Source organism: Mycteria americana, chromosome 5 (assembly GCF_035582795.1).
Source record: "Mycteria americana isolate JAX WOST 10 ecotype Jacksonville Zoo and Gardens chromosome 5, USCA_MyAme_1.0, whole genome shotgun sequence".
NCBI lineage: Eukaryota > Metazoa > Chordata > Aves > Ciconiiformes > Ciconiidae > Mycteria > Mycteria americana.
In genome coordinates this window covers 4,070,909-4,097,432 of record NC_134369.1, presented here as the reverse complement: position 1 = coordinate 4,097,432, position 26,524 = coordinate 4,070,909, and the positions used below count along the sequence as shown (strand labels likewise).

The 26,524-nt window shown below is 40.6% G+C and overlaps 1 long non-coding RNA gene across 3 annotated transcripts in view; it reads left to right on the top strand.

Moving 5' to 3' along the window:
• Positions 1 to 771: 771 nt before the first annotated feature.
• LOC142410087 (uncharacterized) overlaps positions 772 to 26,524 on the top strand; it is a 183,137-nt gene continuing 157,384 nt past the window's right edge. For 2 of the 3 annotated variants that reach the window (XR_012775833.1, XR_012775831.1), the window contains exon 1: positions 790 to 867. This is a non-coding gene — a long non-coding RNA (uncharacterized LOC142410087). Of the gene's footprint in view, positions 868 to 26,524 lie in introns of all 3 variants that reach the window. The other variant, XR_012775832.1, reaches the window with a different exon arrangement.

Genomic DNA, 26,524 nt, shown 5'->3' with positions numbered 1-26,524 from the left:
TGTATAAAGATGGTATGCATAATAAAGAGAGGCTATAGGATAATTATGGACCAGAAATAATGGTAGCGCCAACTCGCACAGGTCAGGGTCCCTGTAAATCCATGGGGGTAATTGTATAGATGCTCAGCAGTATGAGGAAGATTGTGCAAAGCAACCAAATATCATAACGTGAAACAATACCTGTATGTGCAAGCTGTGAAGCGTTACAAATAATTGTATTATAGCTAACAGCAGTTACCTGCAGCGAGTAGGAATCTTGTGTCCATAATGAGTTTAAGCAGGTATGTGCAGTAAGCAGGTGTTTTCCTATAGGCACATCTCACATGCAAGCATGTGTTACTAGATGTACCACAGATCTGACATTCTTCTTAGTGAACTTGGGAGAAGAATGAGGTGGAAAAGGGAGGGGGAGCAGAAACCAATCAAAGAAAGCAATACTTTTTATCAATCATATTTGATGCTATTCTTTCTCTCTCTTTCATCACTTTGATCTCTCAAATAAAACTGATACTTTGGCCACTTTCCAAACTCTTAGCTTTGCAGTCTGAGAGGGCTCTGGGTTAGCTGCTGAGGGTATGTGTTTGCAATTATGCATTTGAAAGTATTTTCCCCTCCGCTGAGATAACATTCTTTTTGTGTTACCACACACTTCTGCTGTCTCGTTTTTCTTCTCCCATGGCACTGCAGGCTGAAAGGCCTCACTGCGTTCCCCCTCCTCCCCCGATCTTTGCAACTGATATCTGAATAAAATACTTTACTCTGCTGGTATTTAACCTGCTGAGCCTTTCACTTTCTAGCTGTGAAACAGACAAAAAGGGTATCGTGCAGAAACATCCTGGCAGTTTCATTTCTTAATATGCCTCCAAGGTAAGGCGAGATTGAACAGGGGTGGGAAAATTTATAGTGATGTTAAGGATCTTCAGCGTTTTATTTATAGATTAACATTCACTGAGAATAGCTTTACATTTAATTTTCCAACCAATATTTTTCCATACAAGAGAACAAATTTGAAAGCTCTTTTATTGTTTATCTGGCTGTAGTTCAGTGGATAAAGTTTGTAGGAATAACGATCTGTCTTTTATAGGATAGATAGATTTACTTTTTTTTAGCTGATAAATTTTGGCGTCACCGTAATGAATCTATGGAATTATGTCAATTATTAGCATAAGAAGATAGGCTCTTTTGTATTCCCTGACAAATAGCCAAGTTTCTTGAGTTGGATAGCAAAATTCTGTGTGACCCTATGAGCCCTTTACACTGTAACCTGTCCTACCACACTTGATTTGTCTGACCTTGGACTTGCTCATTGTGGTCCAAGAAGGAAATACTATTTCTTCAAAAAACATATTGCATTCAGTATCAATAAGAAACATTCTACAAGTGTAATTTAAACCTCATATATGGAGTACAGCTTTCAATAGGCTAAAAGTGATCGGGGTCAATAAGAATTTGAACACTACTATCTTAGGCCTGATGTAGCATATTTCATTCTAAGTCTCTGTGAAAATTAAACATGTGGGGTCCAATCCTGTGGTAATCCTTCCCTCCCACTGACTTCGAAAGTTGGTTATATGCACTCTCTCCCTTTCATACATGTGTGTGTGCTTGCAGCCACATGCACCCACACACGGGATTTTAAGAGAGTAGCTGCCTCAGCGAGAGACGTGTCCTGTTTGTTTCTGTATCGCAAAAAGGAATCCTGTAGGATGGCACTTGGAGAGCAGAATTGTTCCAGGTGCTTACCACTGAAACGCCTGAGCATTTCCTAGTTAGGCTAAAGCTGAAACCTTTGGAAATCTTTCTAGTTTTTAACAGGAAGCAAGGAAGATTTTTGCAGGCCTGCAGATACCTGGGATGGGATATAGACTTCTCCATTCTTTCATTTTGTGAAGAACTGGTAGGGGGGCTTAAAGTACTGGGTGACATAAAACTACTAGTCCGAATGAAGTACCGAGCTAAATATCCCTGCTATTAGTGGCAATGTATATCCTAAGTGAGGGCAGGATTTTATAAAACTAAGACCTAATGTCAAAACCTTATGCTAATGATTCTCAAGTTTGTTTTTTGATCATGATCAACTCCTAACGTTTTTCAGAGATCCACATATACCCTTACATCAAACTTTACGCTGAAATGTTATAAAGGAAACGTAAATCTTGTTGGTTTAATGCAGGTCTGCAGACCAGCTTGGCACAAAGATTGTTCATGTAATAGTCTTCATGACTCGGACCCAAACTTAGTAATGTAGGGTAGAAAAAATATTAAAAAAAAAAAAAAAATCTAAATAAATGGCAAAGTTAAATCTGAAATATTTGTAGGACATGGAAATGGCAGTTAATTAAAGCGTAAACTTTTTCTTGGTCATCTTTCTTCTACTGTTTCACCCAACTTGTGACATGTTTCATTATTACTAACATCTTATAATTCTTGTCTAGCTGAGTAAGACGAATCTCTCTCTAGTCAAAAAGGTGGTTCCGAGAACTAAGGACAGGCTGACTGGGGCCTTAGTGCCTGATCTTTGTGAGGCGCAGAATGTGTTCAGCAGCCACTGACACTCACAGGAACGTATCCTGTTTCCACTGAAGTCCAGAGTTGGTCTTAATTGCCTTAAGGAAGGCACAAGTAGTGAAAGGGAATCAACAGTGCTGAGTACTTGGCAGCACCTGATCTTAAAAGGTAAGCTTTTTGTGGACGAGTATCTCTTGTTTTCCACATCAGTCTTGGGTGAAAATGCACTACTGGACAAGTAAATAGCTCTACAAGTACCAGCCATTTTGAATTCATATTTCACAGGCCTGGTTAGTCACATCTGCTAAAAGGCTTAGACTTGCTTCGCTGTAAATTGGTGTAGTCAAAGGAGTTACGCTGACTTACATGAATGAAGGATCTGTCCTCTTGCATGAACCTGCAGCCTATTTCTGCTTGATCTCGGCACTGCTGCAGTCACATTTACGGTATGCCACATGATAAAGGACACGATGCTGGGTGTCACTGAGCCTCCCCTCCCCCTGTTTCTGACTAATGTCTTTTCAGTGTGGGAGCAGAATCCTGATACGCGTGACACAAGCAGAGTACGTGGGAATTAGTTCCATTAAAGCCATGCCATATGGCTCGCAGGGTGCTCTGTGATATCACTATGCTGCTTGACAGTCTTTCCCTATGGATGGGATCAGCACATATTCCCTGATTTGCACTCTTTTTTAGCGTATCAAACAGGGACAGACTTTTAATTAAAAATGACATCATCACGCTGCTGCTAGCTCGTTGCAGGCAGTCCACATATTAATGCTGCTTGTTTCAGTTTTCAATGATCCTATTATGAATTGTAACCTCATTACACAAACCTTGCTATACAGTGGAATTTCAAATGGGGTTTTGTGGTTTTTAGAACTTAAACAGCTAGAATAAGCACAAAGGCAGTTGCGGTCAGGCAGCTTCCTCTCTTACCGCAGCAGTTGTGGAGATGCCATTCCAGTGACCACTGTTTCTACAATGAGTCAGTTTCATTTTTAACAATCTGACTCAGTTCTCTTCAAAGGGGGCAGCATGTTATTTCTGCATGATTTTTGTGTGCATGACTCTGTACAAAGGGGTCAGTGCCAACTTAACCCTTTGGGATCCAGCCTCCTGGAGCAGCCTGGATTCTCCTGGTTGCGGGGAGGTGTGCTCCTTTACACACTGCAGAATTTGGTCTGCTGGCCGTACATCTGTTTTGCAAAACGTGCCCTGTGTTTTCAGCCATCAGAAAACATGGTGTTAAGCATAGCTACTTCCACTGGTGAGCCAATGCTCTAGGTAAGCGCCACTGCACCCTGCAGCCTTTGCTAAAAGCTCTTGCAAGGAAACTGAGGTTAAACCGTTGCCTTTTTGAAAGAAAAGCATGGCATAAAAGTGCAGAGATCCCCCCCCCAAAAAAAAAAAAAAAAAAAAAAGAAAAAAGTTTAAATAGGCTAGCCAGTGGCAAGGAGTCCAGTTGTTTCTGTGCATGGTGCGTTATGAATCTGCAAAGCCCTGCGAATAACTGCCAGTCACCTTCTAGAATCAACGATTAAGTAAATACAAGTTTATGGAAGCTCAAGCTTTACCCAGCATTCAGCTGCAAGCTCTTAAAGCTCATTCATGTAAATTTTACAAACAAGGAATGCAGCAGTTTTCAACCTTAATGAAATATAAGAATGTCTTTTTCGTTCCATATGACTCACAGTTTCGTTTTGAAGTTTTTGAGCTTCTCTTAAGGTTATGGAGTGGTCAAGCGAAGCGGAACAGGGTTTTTGAAATCAGGAAGCCTGGGCACTGTTTCATTCAGAAAAAAAAAGGAGAGAGCAAGAGAGGGAGGGAGGAAAAAAAGCCCTATTCCTGTGTTTGATTGAAAAATAAAACTGCTGCTCTCAGTGAACCTTTGAAGTCCCCCAGCCCAGTAATTGTTTCACGACATTTGCAGCTTGAGGCAGCAAGAATGTTTGTGGTTGTTTTAAAGGCATCTGAGTGTGGATTCCATATGGTTTATTTTTATTTTGGTTTTTTTCTAATTTTTTTCTTCCCCACTTGGAGCCTCAAGTTCTTGCGCACTGCCCAATACCCGGTCCCAGCCTACTCTATTTCTGCATGAACTGTCTGTGAAAGAACTGAGTGGATGCATTGTAGCCCAAAGATTCAAGCGTGCTTAATTCGGACAAATCTGTGAATGCTTGTTGAGGCAATAGTTGATTTTAGCCGTGCTTTATCGATACTATATTTGGAGTGTGGCTTACTAAACAGCGTACAGTTTGCTTTCCTGAACAAAAGACCTCTTCATATGGCCTATACTTAGAGCATGATACTCCAAATGCTCACTATAGAGCATAGTGCTTGCTGTCATGCTTTCAATAGGTAGTTTGCACTAGGCCTGATAGTAAGCCATTGGAGTCAAATAAAGGGTCTGATTCACCACTGTGTTCCTCCAGTCTTAAAGCAGTGAAACTGTTTTGTTCAGTGGAACAAGCTGAGTCAGATCCAAAAATTCTGAAAATATGTTCTATAGAAACCAAAGAAATCTAAAGTCAATTTAAGACATACAAACTTGGAAGTGTCAAGCATACTTGCAACTCCCCCTTGCCTCCTCCCACAAAAGACTGCCCATTATATGCAATATCATAAGTAACACTATATGCATTGATTATGTGTATTGGTAGGGTCCAGTCCTGAGCTTATTTATAAATGACTGTTTGCAAGTTGTCTTTTTTACTTTGCAAGACAAAATGCAGGGGTAAGTTATAATCAGCCAAATGCAGAGTTTGTAGCTTGGGTGGCAGTTGCCTCTGATAACACTGGAATGCACTCATTTACAATCAGCAGAAGTTATACTGAAGACCAGCATTAACCTTTTAGTCCAGCATGGAACCAGTTGTAGCAACAGAGGAATTGAACCTAGTCTCTTCTTAAGAGGGAGTCAAACTAGAGGGCACTACAGGCTTTATCCAGAGTGGTCCTCCACTTCCCTGAAGTGACTAAATGACTTCCAGCTCTTAGAGTCTGATCCGCTTATCTGTGCAGTTACCGTGTTCTCACTGGGGTGATACCAGTCCATGGGGCCTGAGAGCAGTTAGTACACAGGCTTTAATGCAAGAGACCTGCAAACGAAGGCTATGTCTATGTTAGCATGTAGTGCAACATGATAGGAGCAGATCTACAGAGCAAAACGCCTGGTGCTGAGGACCAAGCTGTCCATGTTGCATGCGTTTGACTTTGGACTGGCTATGGGTAGGACCAGTTTCATGGCCTGATTGTCCACTATTGGTTGGAGAGCATTAGTGACCTTCCAGTTTTGTTTTGGCTGAAAGGAAGTGAGTCCCTGCTCTTAGTCTGATGTGTGATGGGAATTGAAATGTAGTAACTGGGGACATTTGAAGGAGAAGGTTCCTTCAAAAGCACGCCTCTGACCTGAACTTGAACACTAATGCACATACACTTGAAAAGGCTGATACAAGTAATTTTTACTAATGACATTTTTCCTGTGTGTTTTCTCTAATGGAACAATTTGAGTGAATAAAGAATATGCATTTGCTAAGGGGGGAGGGTGTCACAGAGCTTAAGTCTACTAGGAAGTAGCACAGCGCCAGTCAATATCCCTGTTCTCCTGTGGTGGTATATTGTTGGAATGGCACCTGTCATGGTTTGGGCCAACTTATGCTCTAGACGATTCCTGAGCAAGCCAGAGAGATATGAAGAGCCATGGGCTATCCCTAGTAGGCAACTGGAAGTGGCCAGCCTGTTTTGGAGAGTAAAAAGGTTTAATAGTATGGGAGTGGCCAATCTGTGCTAGTTGATGTAAAGGCCAGGGAAGGAGTCCTGGTACTGTTTAGTGTGCAACTGTAGATGTAGCCTGAGTGACCATAAATATAAGAAGAATGATTGCCTACCATAATGGATATCAGATGAATAAAGTAGTTGGATATGTGTTAACTAAAGAGACATGAACATGAAAGTTCCTCAAACAAAAATGTTGTAAAAGCAAACTAATGTTTAATATGATTAATGTCCTTTATTCATGGCTGGCTGTTAGAGGGGACTCTGCTGTTGTTTTATGCTTTCACAATACATATGCTGTGTATTACCTTCATTCTAGTCATGTTGTACTATTTAGTGAGGCCTGGAAAATTTAATTAAGAAATAGTGGAGGAGCCTCTTAGAGGGAATCAGATGATCCTCAGAATCAATAACAATGGCTGGTCTCAAACAACACGCATCCACTGCAGTTAATGGTGCTTGGATCATTTTGGTCAATGAGCTAATTTCTAAGTGCAACCATGTCACCTGCAGGCCTAAACTGAAAAGAAAGGAAACTTTTGAAAGACAGCTTTTTTCCTTCCCATTTTAGTTCTGCATTTGCCAAAATTAAAATCTACAATAGCTAAAGTATGACAGTGTTTCCAATACCAAGCATCATCCTTTCCATCAACAGACCTCAGGATACTCAATAAATATCAGTTAATTAAGCTTCACCTCACTGACTGGACAAGTTGGCTACAGAGTGTTAGCTTACCTGTACAACTGGACAGAGAAAATGTCAAGATTACATAGGAAAACTCTGACAGAGTCTAGAAATACCACTGGCTTGAAAGACAGTCACTAGAACCCGTAAACCTGAGCACAAGCAGCATGGCTATGTTATGAGAAGAAATACACAGCTGACTAAAAGTGTGATACTGGAACCAATGCCTGTTTTGTCATTGCACCTCATTGGGGCAAATCTGAGTAAGTGCTAAACAGCTCTAAGACCTTATATGCCATTTGAGCAGGGCCTATTTTTATCCAATGTCTTACATGTAAGAAGCACATCATCCCTTCACAGAGAACTAATTGTTTGATCAGTTAATCAGGGAGTTATCAATGGAATACAAAACTAAAAATCCATTGCCACTTGGGCTGGAGATTCCATGTTTGGTAATCCATAATGTACAAGTACTTAACAAGTGTGAGGGCAGCTGTACATCTCCATTGAGTACTGGAAAGGGGGATATAATGCCCTAATGTGGTATGGATTAAGGTAGAGCCAGGCAGACACAACTTCTGTATAACATATATGTGGTCCATGCACACTGCAGTCATACTGATGGTGCACTAGTACCTTCCATAACTAAAGGTGGCACTCTGAAGCCCAGTTGTGCTTTTGTATTTTATTTTAGGAAAAGAAATTGTACCTGTTTTTCTCAGATAATGATTTTGTAAGATTGAAAGCTCTCTGGGTCAGATGTGAATACATATCTAACAAAAAATGAATGGTAGAGATACTGATCCCGATCTAGTTTGTATCTTTCTTACTCTTAACTCACAGAATTAGAGGGTGATTAGTTTCTGTAATCCTAGAATAGGATCCATAGCTCTGATGCATCTTTAAAGGTGCATTGTAGAGATGGAATGGAACTCCAAATGCGAATTAAAGAACCACCATTAACGTAAAAGTTCAGGGCTTTTGGGGCAGTCTGTTGTAAATGGTGACAATATTAGATGTTTTTGGAATGGTGGAGAAATATTATGAATATCAATTCAGTAACCTATTACGAGACTAATATACTAGGAAGTGACAACAATGTAAGCACTCAGATACTAATAATTGCATTGAAATTCCAATGTAATACAGAATTTGGAGGTGTTTATATCGGGGATTATGTTTGCAGATTTGAAAAAAAACCCCACCATGTTATTAAGATTTAAGAAACTTAGCTTTATAAGAAAAGTGGGGGGGAGAGAGAAAAGGAACAAAATGTCAGTCTTGTACATAATATTAAAAAGTGCCCAGGAAGGCCATCAGCATCAAAGAAGAACTTGGGTCTTTGAGTAGTAGGAGTCAAAAATACTTGTCTGCCAGTTTTTATGTGCCAAACCCACAATTCACTGAAGCTCTCCAACGCTGCTTTCTGAAACTAAGACCAAACCTAGGCTAAACTGTGGAATTTCTGTGAGCTCAGGGCAAATGTTACACTGATGAGGGGTGCATAAGGTGATAAAGGAGGCGAGTCCAAGCTGCAGTCACTGGAGCATGTGGTACACAACAGCAGCTGAAAATCTTTCCTGAGAAGTAGGAATATATGGTGGGGTTAACCTGAGCGAAGTTTCATGCCACACTGCTAAACAGTGATTGAAGTAGCTCATTCAGACCTTGTCCTTTCAGCCGTTGTCATTGGAAGGTTGCAGTTACAGACAGACACACAGGGTAAGAAACAGATTAGCATAACAGCAAATTAGGATCCAAGGCATAATTAATGGGACTAGATCCTCATCAGAAGGCAAACACTGGAGTTGTAACTTAAATTACACAACTGTTTGTCCCAATGGAAATAGAATATTTGTAATATTATTACTTGCTGAATGTGGAATGTGCTAGGAAAGAATGGGTCCTGTTTTAAGGGTTTTCATTCTACTAATGCCAATCATACACTTGCTACAAATTATAAATTGCAGTAGCATTTGCGAGATGGGTATCCTCAAGGGCTGAAGGGAAAAGTCTGGTGCAGCCACTGGGCAATCAAATGGCCAGTGTCAACCCATTGTGGCACTGCTGAAGAGGTACTAGTTCAGTGGGCTGATGTAGTTTTAAAGAGTAGCTTAGTTTGCTGGAGACTTCTGCTAATTATAGGGCAGCAGTCTCATAATTGTATGTCTGACCTTACATCCAAAGGAGAAACACACATTTGTCCTATTCAGAAGGGTTTTGGCAGTGGAATGATCTTTAAGATACAATCTTATCCTGAAGTCCTCTCCCTCTTTTTTTTTCTTGGGATGTAATGTTACTTTTATGTTCTGCATGGCTTGGAGTGAGCCAGTTGATAGAGTGCAATGCTTTAGAAAAGAGCTCTTTAAGTCACATCCATTTTAATTGGTGTGGTTTAATTATTCTGCTGTACTCTAGGATAATCTAACTACCCTGGAGAGTAGATCTGAAAAAGCTGTGGGGGCTCCATTGTGGTTGGGCAAGCCAGGAAATGTCTTATAAAAGGCACACTGTATCTGACAAGACTAGACTACATTTGTTTGGTATTTTAAATTCCACTAATTTTTGCATGTCTTTGAATTAATTATTCTTCTTTCAACATCAAAGGGAAATAGAGGACATTTTTACTTTTAACAGTTTTGTGCTATAATAATTATCCTATTGCTCCAATGACAAGATTGCATGCTTCTTAGGGTTTTGAGATTATAAAAGGAAATGCAGTTAATTATAGTTTGATAGAAATTACAGATTTTGTTCTTTATTTTCTCAGTGGTGTTTGCTCAAGGTGGGTCAAATCCTGGAAGGTGCTAAGTTTCTAATACCCATTGATTGCATCTGAAATTGATGGGGAGTTGAAGACACCTTGCAGAACCTGTCTTTGGTAATGCTTGTTTTATTGATGTTGTTTTGTCATGTGAGCACAAACATGTATCTACAGAAATGAGTTTCAATGAAGGCCTTGGATTAGAGAACCCCTGACTCTGGTGCATTTTGGTTCTACATCCAAACGTCGTAGCAGACTTCTTTCTCTAAAACTTGCCAGGCAGGATGTAAGCATTTTCTTTAGCGTGGGAAAGTTCATTTCAGTTCCAGTTCACCTTTTCACAGTTCAAACCTAGTTCTACTGAACAGCAATTTTTCACCCTTCAGAAACCATGATGATTCATTTATGTGGACATTTTGATGAGCACTTAGATTTAAGATGATTGTTTTGAATTTCATGCAGTTCTCCATGCCTCGGTCTCTCTGCAGTCAGCATAGCTACGTTATCTTTTTTTCTCCAAATCCATTCATAAAATTTCCTTCTTTCAGTTAGCATTTCAGCATCAGTTTCTCCTAATCTTATTACAAGAGGGCTCCAAAAAATCAACCTTTGGAAACTTGAGGAAAAACAACAACCACCATGAAATATTTTTTGTTGTTTTTTTTTTTTTTTTTTCTCCTGTGCATAACATGTGGACAGAATGAGTGAGAACACACATAATTTCATCTTCTTTAAGTTTTCTATGGTACTTGTTATATTCATTCTCTAGTCCTCTATTCCAAGTTAAAGCAAAATTGATTAAGGAAAAAAAAAATCCAGTTTCTAATCTAAATATGTATCTGTAAGTCTATGGAAATTAGGAGTGCCAAACAGGTTGTATACATATAATGTAGATAAGTTACTTCTTATCTAATCTCATTTTTAATTAATTATTTGAAATAATATAGCAACTGCAATATTCAGGCATATCCATTTTATCCCTTGAAGCCTTCTTATATAAGACACCTCATCACCACGATTACCCACTGCAGTTTTTATGTGCTAGGGGTGATCGCCTGAGTTTCCCCTGCCCATTACTCAGCCTGCTGCCATCTCTGGGAGGGCCATAACCTGGCATCCTTGCCAGAGATGGGTTTTACCTTACTACGCCAACTGCATCATCGGTTTCTGCATTTGAAAGCTCACCGGGCTATCTGGGGACTCGTTTGTTTTGATGTGAAAGGTTTGAGAGGGTGGGAGTCAGGCTAGGAGGGAGCAGGTACTGGCTACCCTTTTCCTGACCTTGATCAATCTGTGTATGAGCAGGAGAGTCTGGGGCTTCCTGCCCCTGACAGCTGCACCCTGGACAGTAGCAAAAAGAATGACAGAGCTAGAGAAGTCCAGGGAAGGAAGTTTATGCAGCATGGAAGAGTCATATCCTGAGGAAATTGAGTGGAATATGTGTGTATAACTATATAGATAAATATAAACTTTTATTTTTAAGGAATTAAGAGCATTAAGTAGAAACAAGAATAGGTCTGAAGAGGGGAAAGATGCAAGCAACAATGGCAGTAAGCCCAGGGTCGCTTTTTCTGAAGACAAGGAGATGAGTGTTAAAGGAACACGGAATTGTGAATAAGCATGTTTTCTATGAACTATTTTTTTTCTTTTGATCTTAAACCAGTTTGCAGCTATAAAGTTAAGCATACTACTGGCCTGTATGAACACTGGGTTTAATCAGTTTTGTTTCTTTTCTTCCATACCCCCTTTTGGTGTGTCTGTAATCTCTAATTAACCCCTGAACCTGCACCTCAGCTCCATGTAGAGCTCTCTGAACTTCAGCTGGGGCTGAGGTGCCTCCACATGGAAACACAGTAGAAGCAAGAAGGCAGATTTCTCATTGTACAGGTCGTGACTCCCCGTGTGTTTGTACGGCAGTTGGCATATCAGCATTGAGGCTCTGAACGGCATATTTGAACGCTACGTGATAATCTTAATGACAATAGTAAGGATAAATAAGGCCATATTATGAACTGATCCTAAAAGAAAGTTTTTTGCTCTGTGAAAGCTGACAGGCTGTGTGACCAAGGGACAAAGCTTAGCCTCTTGTGGAAGCAGTGAGGGGGAGCTGCCGCTGGAGCGTTTGCCAGCTGAGAGCTCTCTCCCATGTGTTCTTGTGTGCACTAACTGCTGTTAGAGGAATGTGGTCGCTGCAGCTTTATCAAATAGGTCATGTGAATTTCAGCAGCAACCTATGATCTTCCTTCCTTTCATGGAGCATGGCTTGTCCCTCCCTCTATCAGCATTAGCTGCCTGAACTCTTTTACATTCTCCTTCCAAAGTACGGCATGCAGTCATCTTCTGTGTTTCTTCCTAAACACACAATACACACCTGCGTCTTGCATTCTGCAGCCGAGAAACATAGCTAATGGCATAAACGTTTGCTGGCATGGTCTATTATAGCGTGCGTGTTGAGTTGATGTAGGAGGTCACTAGGCCAAATGTGAATCTAGGGCAATCACAGGAGACATCAGACAGAAAATTACTGCACGTTTTGTGGCATATGAAATTAAGTCATACGCATATATGAAAAAGAGTGGGATGGAGACTGTCAAATGGAAAATGTGGGTCTAGACTGTGAAATGAGGGAAGACATTGCCAGAAAATCTGTTTTGGCCATAATTATTGCAACTGTAACTTGCTGTTTCTTCTGTAGCGTGAGAATCTTTGAGTGCTTTGCTTAGGCCCAGGAGCTCTTGGAGGCTTCTGCGTGAAAAGTCCCCAAGAAACTCAAGTTTGTGTTAGTCAGGAGTCAGCATTAGGTGGGTTTGTACATTTACACTCTGGATTTTACTTTTAGCAGTTCTGACAGCTAAAGAATAAAGCTAAAATCACTGTAATCGGGAGTCATATCCAGCTAGCAGTAGGAGTTTTATTCCTAATTTGAAGGAAACTTTTTACTATTACTCTTACTAGTTTAGAGAGATTTTTTTAATAACGCTTGACCTGGGCTGGTATCATGCGTGCTGTTGTTTCAGGATTGTATCACTGTCACTTATTAGATTTTTATTATTCTTTCTGAATAACTGGGAGTAACAGGTTGTTTTCAGAATTTTGTTGTGGTCAAAAAAGCCAAAGAGAATTCCTCAGTGAAAACAGAGGGGGAATAATCTTTTGATAATAAGTTTAAGCCTGGTCTCAGCTGAACTGATGTAAATCATGAGTAAATGTATTGAAGCCATTAAAGTTTATTCAATGTAAAGCCATAAGGTAGGGTCATCGTCTCTGAGTGGCTGTGTACGTGCCAAAAGACAATATGATCCGAGCGTCTCTTGCGTTTTTTCAAAAACATTTGAAACTGTAAAAGTTCTCAGAGAAAACTGCTGAATGAAAATAATTTGAGGAAGGAAATCTGCAGTTATAAATTACAGAGCAATTTACTCCTCACGGTTCCTTTTCAATTATAAACACTTTTGACTATCTGGCGTATTCATTTCCAAGGATGCATTTTTCTCTGTCTGATAGATGGTTCTGAAATCTTATAAGTGGAATATTACAAGTGGGTAGGCGTGGGAAGACAGTGAAATGGTTTTTAAGTGTGGAGGAACTGAAAAGGTTTTCAATAATTTTATATCATTTCAGCAACATTCTCTCTCTCAGGATGCCTAGGAATTAAAGAAAGGAAATATTTACATTATAATTATATTTCTGTTTATTTAATTAAGTTATTAAGCGGATCTGGCATACAGAAGCAGCTCCCTTTAGTCCTAATTGTTTCTCCTAATGTTGCAATTACAGCATTATTGAAAGAATTCAGCGAAGAAAGGCCTGCAATCTCTGTCAGGATGCAGCAGGAGGGCTGGGGGGGATTTGTTCCATGGGAAAGAGAGGCAGTGAAACGGATTGCTCAGCTGCCCCCTCTGAAACAACACAGCAAATCAGTTTTACAAAACGAGACAGAAGTCTGCAAGGGGGGGCGGGGGAGGAAGAAAGCTTCTATCCGAAAACTCTCTCCCTAGTTATTAAACAGTTTACATAGGTCTGCATACGAGAAGCTGTTTTCCAATCCTTCCACAAAACCTTCTAGAATAGTAATTTTTATGTCGGGGATATTTATATTAAGAAGCCTGCAAAGTCGCACTCTACTTTCCATACACGTAACTTGCATGGAGCCAGATATAAAGTTTCTGCTAAAAAAAGCACTGAGTGTTGTATTTACTCTTTGGGCTTTAATTTCTATTTATTTATCTATTTGTTTATTTTTCTGTTAGCTTTTTTCTGAAGATCCTTTTCCCATTCAGGAAATCATAGTAAAGAAGAGTGTGAGGATAAAGAGCAAAAAGGTTACAAAATTATGGGTGCCAAAGTATCTTCACAACTGTGTTTGCAGTATTTCACTTTTTTTTTAAACAAAATTTCTTTGCTTAAATGGAGAGCTATTTTTTAATATATATATATACATATATATATATATATGGATTTTTCAGTGTTTTTTTGAATTCTGGGCTGCCTGAATCACATGTATGGGCTGCCTGCTCTTCTTAGTGGCTTAGGATCTCTGAAACCGAAAGATACACACCTATCTGTCTGTCTGTCCATCTATCGCATTAGATCAAATCACTTAGTTATTTTCATGCTGATATCGGAGCTTCCCATGGATAATTCAAAGTTATTAAAGGCTACTGGTTTAATGTTCTTCCCAACTTATCCTAAGGCACTGAAGAATTTCTGTTCATTTTTGTGAACAGTATTCAACTGATATAATTTACCAAGTAGAAAAGATGCTTTTGAAAAGGTCCTTTTTTAGGAGAAAGGTTAAAAAGATCAAAAATCTCAAGAAAGTCTGTATGCAAAGGGTAAGACTTACAAACCCTTTTAAAAATTCTCTCTCAGTGGTTGACGTGGGGATGAGGGAGGAGAGAGATTGGCACTGAGATATCTCCAGAAAAGTAGATGAAGGATTCAGAAATAGGAAAACCGCAAAACTGAATGGATGGGCTTATAAACATTTTTCCAAGAGGCAGCTATGCTACTTTAGAGAAGAAATAAAAAGTTGTTTGTAACTTCTAAAGGTTGACTGAAGAGGTACAGTCTTGTAAAACATTTGTAACTATTTCTTGTGTGTTTTGAATTAAATGAGATTCAGTAACCTCACAAATAAATAAATAAATAAATATCTCCAATGTAAGGAGGGAGTTCCACAGAATTTACCTTCTGGAGTTTTTTGCACTGGCTCTGTGGAGAGCTCATTTAAAGAGCTGGAGAGCCTCTTTCACTGTCATGTTTATCCTCTTCGCCAAAGGGGAGTAGGGGGAAAAAGCAGGGCGGCACTGACTGTCCAGGGAAATAGGATCACTGTGCTTCACCCCTCTGTGGTGCCTCAAACCAGCCGAGTCCTGCTTCCTTCCCGCAGTGAGGAGCAGTAAGCCACGTTGTGCCATTGGTTTCAAAATGGGAGTCCAGTAGGAAGCCACTGATGGAATCTGTTGAGTATCATCAATGACATGGGTTTTTTCATACTGATTATGCTTATTCACATACTGGACCAAGGGTAGGTGAAGTAGACACCCACAAAGGATTGTTAAATTGTTTTCCTGATACTCTGCTAGGTGTCCAACGGACGTAGCCTGTGGAAAGACTTGGTGGCACATAGCAGAGCCACATCATGGAGTAAACATGGAGCACAGAGGACTGAGCCCACCTCTGCTGAAAGTGAACGCTTGTTTCACTTCTCTCAAATCCGCTTTCCAGGTATAGCATGCAGTGCTATTAGTATCATGTGCAAATGCATATCCAATTATATTCTGACGTTATATACAGCCTCAAGGTGGGGGTGATGCTTCCAGTAGCCCTGGCTCAGGAGACCCCTCAGGAAGGCAAAGTCAGCCTGTGGCTCGGCTTTCCTTCACTGTCTCCTGGCATGGGGAGGCTGGGCTGGAGCAGGCTATTGTCTGCTGACCCCACACAGTGGGAGATGATCCACGTTCCCCCTTTGACTTAGCTGGGTTGAGGGTGGTGGAGCCAACCACTCCCATTCCCTCCCCTCCCAGTTTAGTGTCTAGCATCTGTTTATTACAACATCTTGGGATCTGTAGTCATATGCAGATTAAAACTCATACAGGATTTAAAACCAGCAGTGAAAATCATCATAAAACCATGTGTTAACTTTGTGAGGTGCCAAATGCTGCTCAGACTTGAAGAGGCCTTTAGCTTCTCTTTCAGTGAAGCTGAGACCATGGTCCTTCTCAGATCAAAAGAGGGGCCAGCATAGCTTTTTGGCCCAAGTACTGCGCCTTCCTCGGGCTTCAGCTCCTACGGTCTGTAAGGGACGCAACGGTCTGGAGAGGGAATTGGAAACTGAGAGACAAGTGCAATTGCATTCTTCTGGGACTGGGCTTTGCTCGCTTTTCCTGTTGTGGGACTTTTCAATCGCTTTAGGGTGAGCATAAGGGACTGGATCTGAGGGTTTCCCATTTATGCAGCTTTGCCGCCACCCAAGGTGACAGCTGCCCGCTTGGCTAAGAGTGTGGCATCTAGTAGTAGGAGAAACTTCTTGTTCCAGCTGGCACTTTCTTATCTAACAGTCAGAGCTTTGTAAGTGTGGACAGCTGCAGTTTCAGAAATTGGCTCTATCTGTATCAATTGGATTTGTGAAGTCAGTGAAAGGGCATGAGGCAGATTCATGGGATTTCCTGTTAGTATTAGTAAATGGAATCTACTGCAGAATTTTAAAAGAATAGGAGACTCAGTTGATGATGCTTCAATGAGGCCTGTGGTTAGGGAAGGCTACCAAAAAGAAAAATCACTGGTCAGTGAATATGCTGGGCATGATGGGCATGATTTCCAGAAATCTTAAATCATCTTGAAGCAAAGGCAAGAAATAGCTACAGTGTCTGTTTGTGCACCCTGGACGGTGAAGCAATCATTAGGAAGCAGGTGGTGTATTGAGTTGGATGGTCAGCCTGTGATGCAGCAACATTTCGGGTTTTAAAAAGTATGTGCAAAGAATGGCAGGAATGTGGAGCCTTGTAGGGGTTCAGCAGCGGCTCTGTCAGGACCTGTAAGTTCTCCTCCCACCTCCACCATTGGTTTGCTGCGTAGCCGTGAGCAAGTCACATACCTTTTCCCTGTCTCAGTTTCCCAGCCTACAAATGGGTTTGATCATGCTGAAATGGGAGGAACTCTGCAAAGGCACGATGCAATTATGTAACAGCACAGAAATAAAAGTGTCCGCTGAACTTCCACTCCCTCTTCTGCTCCTGTAGGATGGGGGGAGGGAAGAAAGCACTCCAACATTTCTGTTTACTCCTTAAGTATTTCTATGGGTACTACGTAGGATTTCCCCAGGCTGTACCAGATGGGCTATGAGGGAAATCATTGACAATGCATTTAACTTAGCTGGGGGTTTCCTAAGTTTCAAACGTAGCATAATGTGAGCAGTTTGCAATGATTTCTATTCATATTTGCTTAGCTGGGCCTAAACTACCGTAAACCCAATACTGCAACACCAGGCATTTTGCATACCAGCCCAGATATTTTCCTGGTAACGAATGGGGGGGGGGTGACCAACTTTTGCATTTAGTATTTGAATGTCTGGCTGTGAGTAAGAAAGTCTTTTCACCTCCCATGAGATATGTGAAAATTTGCACAAAAGAGAGATTGCCTGTACCAAGAAAGTCCTATGTTAATTCTACTGGGATGCTTAAGATGTCAGTTTTTCCTACCTTCCATTACACCATGGCAGAGGTTCATCCTCCCTGTCCAGGACAGCAGACCAGATGTGCATCTGCACCTGCCCCCTTTACCAACCATTTGGGCAAAGGTGCAAAGCTATGAACAGCAGTGGCTGAAATGCCAGTGGAGGTTCAGTTCTCCTGGCATTGCCCGGAGGGTGGGAACATGGCACAGGTGGAGAGCCAACAGCTGAGGGAAGTAGCGTCTTCAAACTCTGGAGCTAGGCTTGTTTTTATAGCTGACATCTGTCAGAGCCCTCGCTTCATAAATTAGTGGTGAGGACAATCATTTGAGGGAGGGAAGATACCAGGTCTGGCCCCACGGCTGCTTCTAAGTTTTGTCCCTGGGTTCCGATGTAATGATAGGATCCCTTTTTTTGTAAGATTTGAAGCCCCTGAATGTCAGTAAGGGCAAAAGTCTCTTGTATCTGCAAGCCTCCTGCCAACAGTAATCACAGAGGGATTTGAAATTTGACTGATATCATTCTACTTCTTTCTATCTATTGTTTGATTAATGTTACAATACTGGCACTTCTGAAGCCACATTATATAGCATGTGATTTCGCATGACTTGTTACTTCCTAACAAAATGACACAATTGCTTCTATAGGAAGTCACAACCCATGGTGGTTGCCCAGCAGGCAGGCGGTGTGCCCCCTGTGGACTGTATCACCTGAACAATGTTGCTGATTTTTTGCCAAATGCAATGGTGTGATTTCTTATGCACTGATATTATAAAAGCCATCGCCTCCCATCAATGCCACACAGCTGTAAGACAAGTTTGCCTTTTGGTCTTCACACAGCAACAGAAATGGTACTTTTTATCACATGATAAAACAGTTCTGAGAATTTTAAAGAATATTAATCAGCAAAGAGGAAGTTACTATCAGCATATGTTTTGTTTTTTAAGAACCGGTTAGTTTCATAGGACCATATGTTCCTCTTGCACCAGGCTAGTGTGTGCAAGTTTAGGATCTGCAAAATGCAAGCTTAGAAAATTGCTGCACAATATTCCCGGGGCCAGTGAGAGATCATGTAGAAAGAGTAGTTTTAAAAACTGTGGGGTGTAGAATCCTGAGCTTTCTGCTGTCTGCACGATTAAGATGATTTGTATGGAGGATATGAGCCTTTTCTTACAAAAAATACAATGAAGGTGTCAGCACATACCTTTAAGCTGTACTGAAACCTTTCAATCAACAACTGAAGCACAAAATCTTATCAATATCAGCTGGACTTTCTCCATATGGGAGGCCTCTGACACATTTATATTTAGTACCGGTGACATACATGTGATTACCATTTGCATCGCATTTCTTGTGATAATCTAATCATATATAGTATTTTTTTGACCAACGCCATCTGTACTATTGTCTGTACGCTGCCATTTTTCTCTTCAAGCTTTCTTTGGCATGATACCAAGTAGGAGGTTTCCCACTGTTTGGGCTTTCTAGGTTGCATTTGGAAGAAGTGAATATACTTTTCTTACAGCACAGTAGTATCGCGGCCGCAGTACAGTGGGAAGGCTCACTAAAAAGAGCAGCCACTTGCTGTCAGACAGAGAGATCTTTATTTTAGAATCATTAAGGCCAGAAGGCAGAAAGAGCAAAAGTCTATGTGTGTGTGGGGGAAGAGGTAATGCACAGTCTTTGTGTCTCTACCTCTGTGCCTTGAAAAAAATGACAGCTGCTTGTGTGGATATTACACAGAAATTTAAACATGCAGCATGCGGAAAAGAAAATAAGTGTTTTATAGCTACATCCATGATGGGCAGGTGGATAGGAAGGATCACTTTATATGCCACGTGCTACATATGACCCAGCACTGCAAAACCTATTTCTGATCATACTTAAGTTTTGGGCAGGTTCTTTACGTCCTTATCTTTCTTTCTTTGAAGATGTGTTAAACTATATTTAAAAGTATCCTAACCATATAGCTTCCAATCACCAGGGGCCTCAGCATTCTTGGTTCCAGTTAGACTCAAGAGTTCAAGACATGATTAAATTTTAGATTGAGTTGCTCATAAACTTAAAGTTCAGAGCATGTGTAATTGTTCTGTCAGCTCCAGGGCAGGATGCCGAGCACCCATTACAATCAAGTTCCTAAAAACTTAAGATATCATTGCTTTCCGTGGGAAAGCACTAGCTTTCTAGAAGATGTTACAGGACTAGCCCAAACTGTTCCTTCTATCCCAGGAGACAGCTCCAAGGATTGCGTGGGATCCACCCTTGCATACAACTGTATACTGAGCCTCGCTATTGTGATCTCAGCTTGTATAATTCTCGTGCTCAAAGTTTTCCCTTTAATAGATAGGTTTTCTTTTCTATCTTGCTTGAAGTTTAAAAAAAGAAAGGAAATTTGCCTGTATTCATTTGGAGGTAAATACATAAATCAGCCTCAGTGGTCAAGTTTACAGCTCTGTCTTTTGAGAAAAATGCGGCTGAATTGTTCTTTGTAACAAAATTCAGAGCATAATGCTTTTCATATTTTGGGGAGAGCTGGAGTGAATATCTTGCGTAGATCTAACATCAAATCTAGCCGCTGCTTAGACAGAGTTTGTGCTATCTATTCCTACACATTGTATAATATTGACACCGCTGCTGTGAGCCTGAGCTGACCTGGCAGCCAGCCAAGTGACAGTTAAGCATCTGATGTTCTTTTATCCAGTAAAGCGCCTTTTTTTTTTTTTTTTTTTTTTAATATGATTAGGGAAGCTCCTTTTTGCTACTTATTTCCTCTGACTTAGTGCAGCCCTTGGCTGTCTCCTGAGCTAAAAGCTGCAGCTAAACAGACTTTTTTCATGCTGAATAGCATGTCTCAACGTTTTCCTCTCAACCATCATGTAGGTCTAGTTGCATTGTTGATTCCCATTACATGTCTGCTGGGATGTAAATTATTTCAATTCCCCCACACCCCGCCCTTCTGTTCTTGTACTTTCAAGGGGTTTAATCCGTGAAGGGGACTACTTCAAAGCTCTCACAAGAAACTCATTTCTTGATGGATAGAAGGGCCAATAAAACGAAATTAGAGTTTTATCTCATTGTCTCTATAGGAATGAAGTATAATAATTATTTCAGGCAAATACATGTTGGAGACAATAATTAAGATCACTATCATGTCTTTAAGGACAAGCAGATTCTAAAATAAGCATTAGTAATGGTATTAAACATTATTGCGGTGCCCCGGATCTCAGCATTGCCAAAGTGCCTACTGCGTCTGAGCATATGAAGGTTGCTCTCTGGAGAAAAAGGAATAAAAAAAAAAATTCTGCATTTTACAGAACCTTTTTGGCTTGTGGCCCATTAAATAGCTGAGGCCCCAATCTGCAAAAAAGTCTTGAGTGCCTGAAGGAAGTGGAAATAAAGTGGAATTCAGTATCTGTGTCATCAGCGCAGTCCAGAAAGTCTGCTGCCTAATGGGTTAGGTGTCAGCGTTTTTACCAGCACAGTTCCCAGAGAATATTGCTCACGAGCAAAATTGTCAGCTTCTTAGCAGGGCAGAGTAGTTTGCTATTTAAGCTTGTTTGGGATCCACAAATTAGGTGTCCCTGTCTCTAAGTCTCTGAAGGACTGCCATAACAGGAGACTCAGTTAAATGTAAGCGTCATGTAAAGTATGCCACCCGTAAAATATTTATTCCAACCATCTGGACTAAGTTTGTAACAAGCTGACCCTTGGTGCAGCGGCTTCCCAAGTAAACTTTGAAGATGGACAGTTTCTCATCTCCAAAGACTTGGTCTTTTCTTCTTTCTTTCTCTTAATCTGCCCGTCACAGTTGTCTGTGCAGGCTCTTATCCATACCATTCCCTCATACAATTTCCTCCTACCTGTTTTCAGTGCCATCACTGCTCTAAGTCAAATAGGGATTTTGGCCTGTTTCTGCACGCATTCGTTTTTGCATGGAAAAATGTTCAGTTTGGGCCTCGTTAATTTTAGACTAATTAGCCGCTGAAAACAGAGAACCCTCCTGCGGAAAGACAGCAGATTGTTGTGCTCTGTTACTGCCTAACACTTAGTACACAAATTTGAACCATCTAGCTAGTGGTATTAGCTTTGATTTATGGCAATATATCTTCACCATACCCAACACCTCAGCATTTGACATGAAATGGAGGATTCCACAGTCTTGTTTTTCAGCTCTTACTGTTATTTTCTTTCTTTCTAATGGAAGTCAGTTGCAGCTATGATAGCAGGTATCATCGGTCATCTTAAAATCTGGCTTTTTACTTTAGCTTAGTGTTGTTTTATTTTTATTTTTATTTGAAATAAGAAATTTCCATGATTATCAACAAACAGTCAACAACCTTCCTGGCATGCTGTAAAATATCAAACTGCAGAGGTTGAACTTTTTTCTAAGTAGTTTGGGATAAACTAAGTGGAAGCAGCAAATGCAATTCGGTGGCCCATACCAGCCAAATCATGCCTACTGTGAGTTTCTTATTCAGCCAGACCTTCCCACAGGACAGAAATAAATAAATGCTGCTAACCGGCCTGATCTGCTATCCAAACGTATTTAGTGATTTTTTTCCAAATACTGTAAAACAAACGTAAGTGGTAGCAGTAAGCAAAGCTCTAATTTCAACACTCGCATCAGTCAACAGAGCCTGCTACCATGTCTAATATCTGGCTTGTTTAGAAGACAGGTAGGGCCTAGGGGAAGGGGAAGAGCACAGACTGGACTGACTTGTTACAAAACATAACATTCATTCAGTGGCTGTTCTGCGTAGCTCTTTGGAATTAAACATCAAAAAGGAGGGAAATTAATTTGGCAGGTAGGCGAAGTCAGTACATGGCAGCAGCTGGACCAGCCCTGCAACGCCACAAAGCCAGACCTCCCCAGCTTCAGTTAGTTGAATCTCCCACTCCATTCTTAGATTCTGTTCTCTCTCCAAGGTGGTATTTGTTTTGGTTTCTCCTTTTAATGCTCCTTCCATAGCAGCCTGGGGACAACCAGGGGTTAAAGTCTTAATAGCCAAATTAATTGCCAAACAGGGCTCCTTGGGAATTTGGCCCAAGAGCAATAATAACAGAAATACTTAGCACTTGCAGTAGGTAGCTCTGTGCTTCTTCAAAACATGGTGCAAAAGGTGAGTGTGCCAAATGTTGAGTGGCTTCATCATGATAACCATCTTCTTTCTGGAGGGGATTCTTCTGTTTCTGTACCTAGGGGATAGAGACAAAGTGTAATGAAAAGGAGTAAAGTTCTAGGACTATGGGATCAGTCATGTACGCTGTGGGAAGTGTCAAAGGACAGGGTATTGTTTTGATTCATTAATAGGTGAGAGAATGATATTTTGGCTTTCAACTCCATTCACAGTGAAAGCCGTAGTTACTGATGCTCTGGCGGGAGTCCTTAGAGCAAGATCAATCCTTATCTTGCTGGATCTGTTCACCTGTCCTACTGGTATCAGTTTTCCTCCATTGTGTATAGAAATCATGGCTAATATCCACAAGACTAGGCTCAGTGACTGATGGTACAAGACTTTAACCATTAACAGCAGATCTCAGCGGGACCGTGCCATCAGGCTGTTTAACAAGCTGACCTGGCACATGTAGAACAAAGATTGTCAGTGCCACGAAGCAGGTTTCTTATGGTATGTGTTGCACTTGCTAACAATGAAGTATTGTTTTCTTCCAATCTCTCTACTTAGCTTGGAGACAAAACTTGAGTGAAACTATATAAGAGAGTTACAGGTCAAAGATTTCTGGGACAATTTGTGATGATGTCAAATTGCATCACTCTAAGATAAGTAGACAATACAAGAACTACATAAAGAAGTCCCCTTTTACATCCTATAAAAAGGCTCGGCAGCTTAAAATTCTTTTGGGATAATCTGAAAAGCTGTTCTTCAAGAGAAGCCCAGAAATAGCTTTTTGTTCATTAGATGGTGATTATTCATAAAAGTATCATAACTTCTCCTTTGGCATCTGGTTTTAAACTAGCCTGAAGGATGTATCAGCAAAAGGACTGGTATATTCAACTCTTTGAGTGGATAAACTGCAAGCAGAGACCGAGATGTGACACTTGAGAGCCACAGTTCAGAAGCTGGCCTGCTTCAGAGCCAGAATTGTGCAGGATTTTATCTGCTGTAATTTACAGATTGCTAATCCTGACTCCTGCTCAGTTTGAATAAATGAATGGAGGAGGACTGGCAGAGCACAGGGGGCTTTATGTGCTTATGAATAGTGGCAGGAAAAGATCCCTTCCCATAGGAACAGGAGGAACATTCTGTTTCTCTTTGCTATCAGTGCAAGAGTTTGGGCTTATACCTACCTATGGCTGAGTTGTTAGCACTGAAAAACTGGGTCCATCTGCTGTGTGCAAGCCTACGTGAAATGAGATAGATGGTTTCAGTCCAGTTCCTGACAAACACGTTTGCACTGGCCGAAACCCACAACCACTGATTTGTGCTTGTTACCTGTCATGTTAGGAGGGCCAGTGGTTGAATCAGAAGAGGGGAATGAATCCTCTCTTCCCTTGAATAGTAAGCAAGCTGCTTCTCGGCTTGGCGAAAATCTGTTCCATTTTAGAAATTACCATTCCCTCTGCTGTTCAGTATTTGTTTACATTTACAAGCCTCTGCCAGACAATACAATCAAGCAAGCACTAGTTGGAAGTTTCAGATAGGGGTATAACAAAAAACCCCAATCGACTCATCTTACTGTACACGATGTGGTGATTTTTGAAAACATATCTAAAAATGCATAAAATAATTGTAGGATAGGTAATTAAACTAGATCATCTAGTTTGAGCTCATATAACAAATACCGTAACATTTCAGTCAGTCCTTGAGGATAACTGAATCGCGTCAGGACACACATCTTATCTTCAGCTGAAGATGCCAACATACAGGGACTTCTGTGTTTCCTTTGGAAGCTTGTTTCATTAGCTGATTGCCATTGTTAAAAAAGGAAAAACATATAACATATTTCTGCCTTTGCTTTATTTGGATTTAATTTTCAGTCATTCTGAAGAGCCTCTTTAGTATCCAATTTCTTTTCCCTGTAAATGTAATTATACTCCATAATCAAAGCATCTCTGATACTTTTTTCTGTGACAGTGCTATGCAGATCGAACTCCTTAACACCCCTCTCACCAAAGGACTTTTTCTAAAGCTTACTGGAGTTTTGGGGACTTCCCACTGGTATCAGTGGTTTTTGAACAAGGCCTAGAAAATGGCACAAACAGGGCCATATATGAATAAAGTCTTTAGAGTCAGGTCCCTAATAAAAGCAGCTGGCATCCTAATCTTTTGGTTTGGTATCAGATCTAAGGGAGCTGTTTCATCAATATATGCTGAAGAGAACTGAAAAGATTTGGTTGTGCCTTTGAACATACTAAGGATTTTGAGGAGGCGAAGTGGAGGAAAAATAGGGACAGCTGGAATTTGTTTTGTTGGTTTTTTTTAATACAATTTAAGGTTTTTGTTTATTTTTTTAATAGTGTGAATGTAACGCTCATGAAAACGCTCGCTATACACTGAAATCTTCTATGAATCAACAAAACATGTACCAGCAGTATAAACTTCACCTTGCCTAAACAATGTACGTCTCAATTCCGACTTGAAAAGACCACCTGTAGGGGAAAAATGTTAGTTCGGTATCCAGGGGCCATTCATTCCTTTGCCACTTTGCTGAGACTGCCAATTAGTGCCAACTTGTGGTGGCAGATTTTGTGATGTAGACACATGTTCTCTGGAAAGTGGGCTGAGATATTCGACTCATTTCACATGGGACACAAAGAATTATTTGCTCTGTGCTATACAAATGAGAATTGTCCAAAGCTTTCCTCTGTGTTAGCCTCTGTACGCTTACTGAGTGTAAATACAGGGGAAATTGGTGTTATTGCAAGGACAAATTAGCACCAGAACTGAGCTGTATTTTTTTAAATGTGCTGCTAATTGTGCCCAATTTGTGCTGGAGTACTCACTCAAATGCAAAAGCACAAAACCAACTGAACACATTTCAGGGTGCCAAAGAGAGCTTGCACTTTTCTCTTAGCAAATTATCCTTCTAGTTTCACACTGCAGCAAGTGCCAATTGGTCCCACTAAGACCTTTATCTAGAGTAATCAAATTAGCACTGCATGTTAGCAAATTAGGTTTCATTTACAATGGTTTATATTTGCTGCAGGTTTGAGCATTAAAAGAAAGCATTTTCTAAGTTTTACTTTAAAATTTCTTATATGAGTGACATCGATTCTGTCTGTGACATTTAAAAAGAGTGAGCTGCTGAAATAGAAGAAATGAGGCAAAATTGTTGTTTGTATTTCACTTCCAGAGAAATGTGGATTAGGAATTGCAGAAGTTTCTAAACTTTAAGGTAGAACTGAGCAAGCTGGAAGAGGTTTATTCTTGCCTTCCCAGTAAGTTCATTCTTCCCTTTGGTTCACGATATGGGCCAAATACGTGCCACCAGTTATACCCAGGAAATCACTGGGGCTACGTGGCTCTTACAGAGGGCAGGATTTGGCTCAATACAGCCATTGGGTACATCATGAAATTTGCTTCTGCCGAAAGGTATGCCGCTGACAGAGTGGGAAATAGAAACTGTTCCAAGCGTAGGAGTGAGCAGGATTGCCAAAAGGAGAGAGGAAAAAAATCATAGGCTAAATTTCTCTCTGGCAAATATCCACAAAAGTCATCAGAGTTTTATTGGGGCTGAATTTCACCCACTGAGATTAATTAATTAATGTTTGTATCATCTTAAGACTAATAATTTAAATGTTAACTGTTATTGATACTTCTGCTTCCAAGATTGTCTTTTGTTTGAAGTTTGCAAAACTAGCCCAAAGCTGGATTATTCTTTATTTTGTGAGACTGGTTGTGAGAAGGCAGAGAAGTGTAAAACACAGAAGAGCGTCTGACAGTAGGCACTGTCACCTTCCTGCTTTTAGTTGGTGGTCTTACAGAAGCACAACAGCTGATCATAGGGGATACTTCAGCAAATCCTATTGTAAAAGAAGGCAGAGGAGTTCCCCAACCAGTTGCAAATGAGGCTATGTCCGCTGGTGCTGGCTGTGCTGGGAGTACGAGACAGACGGTTGCTTTATTCAGTGACTTCAGGGCACAGTAGCCTGAGT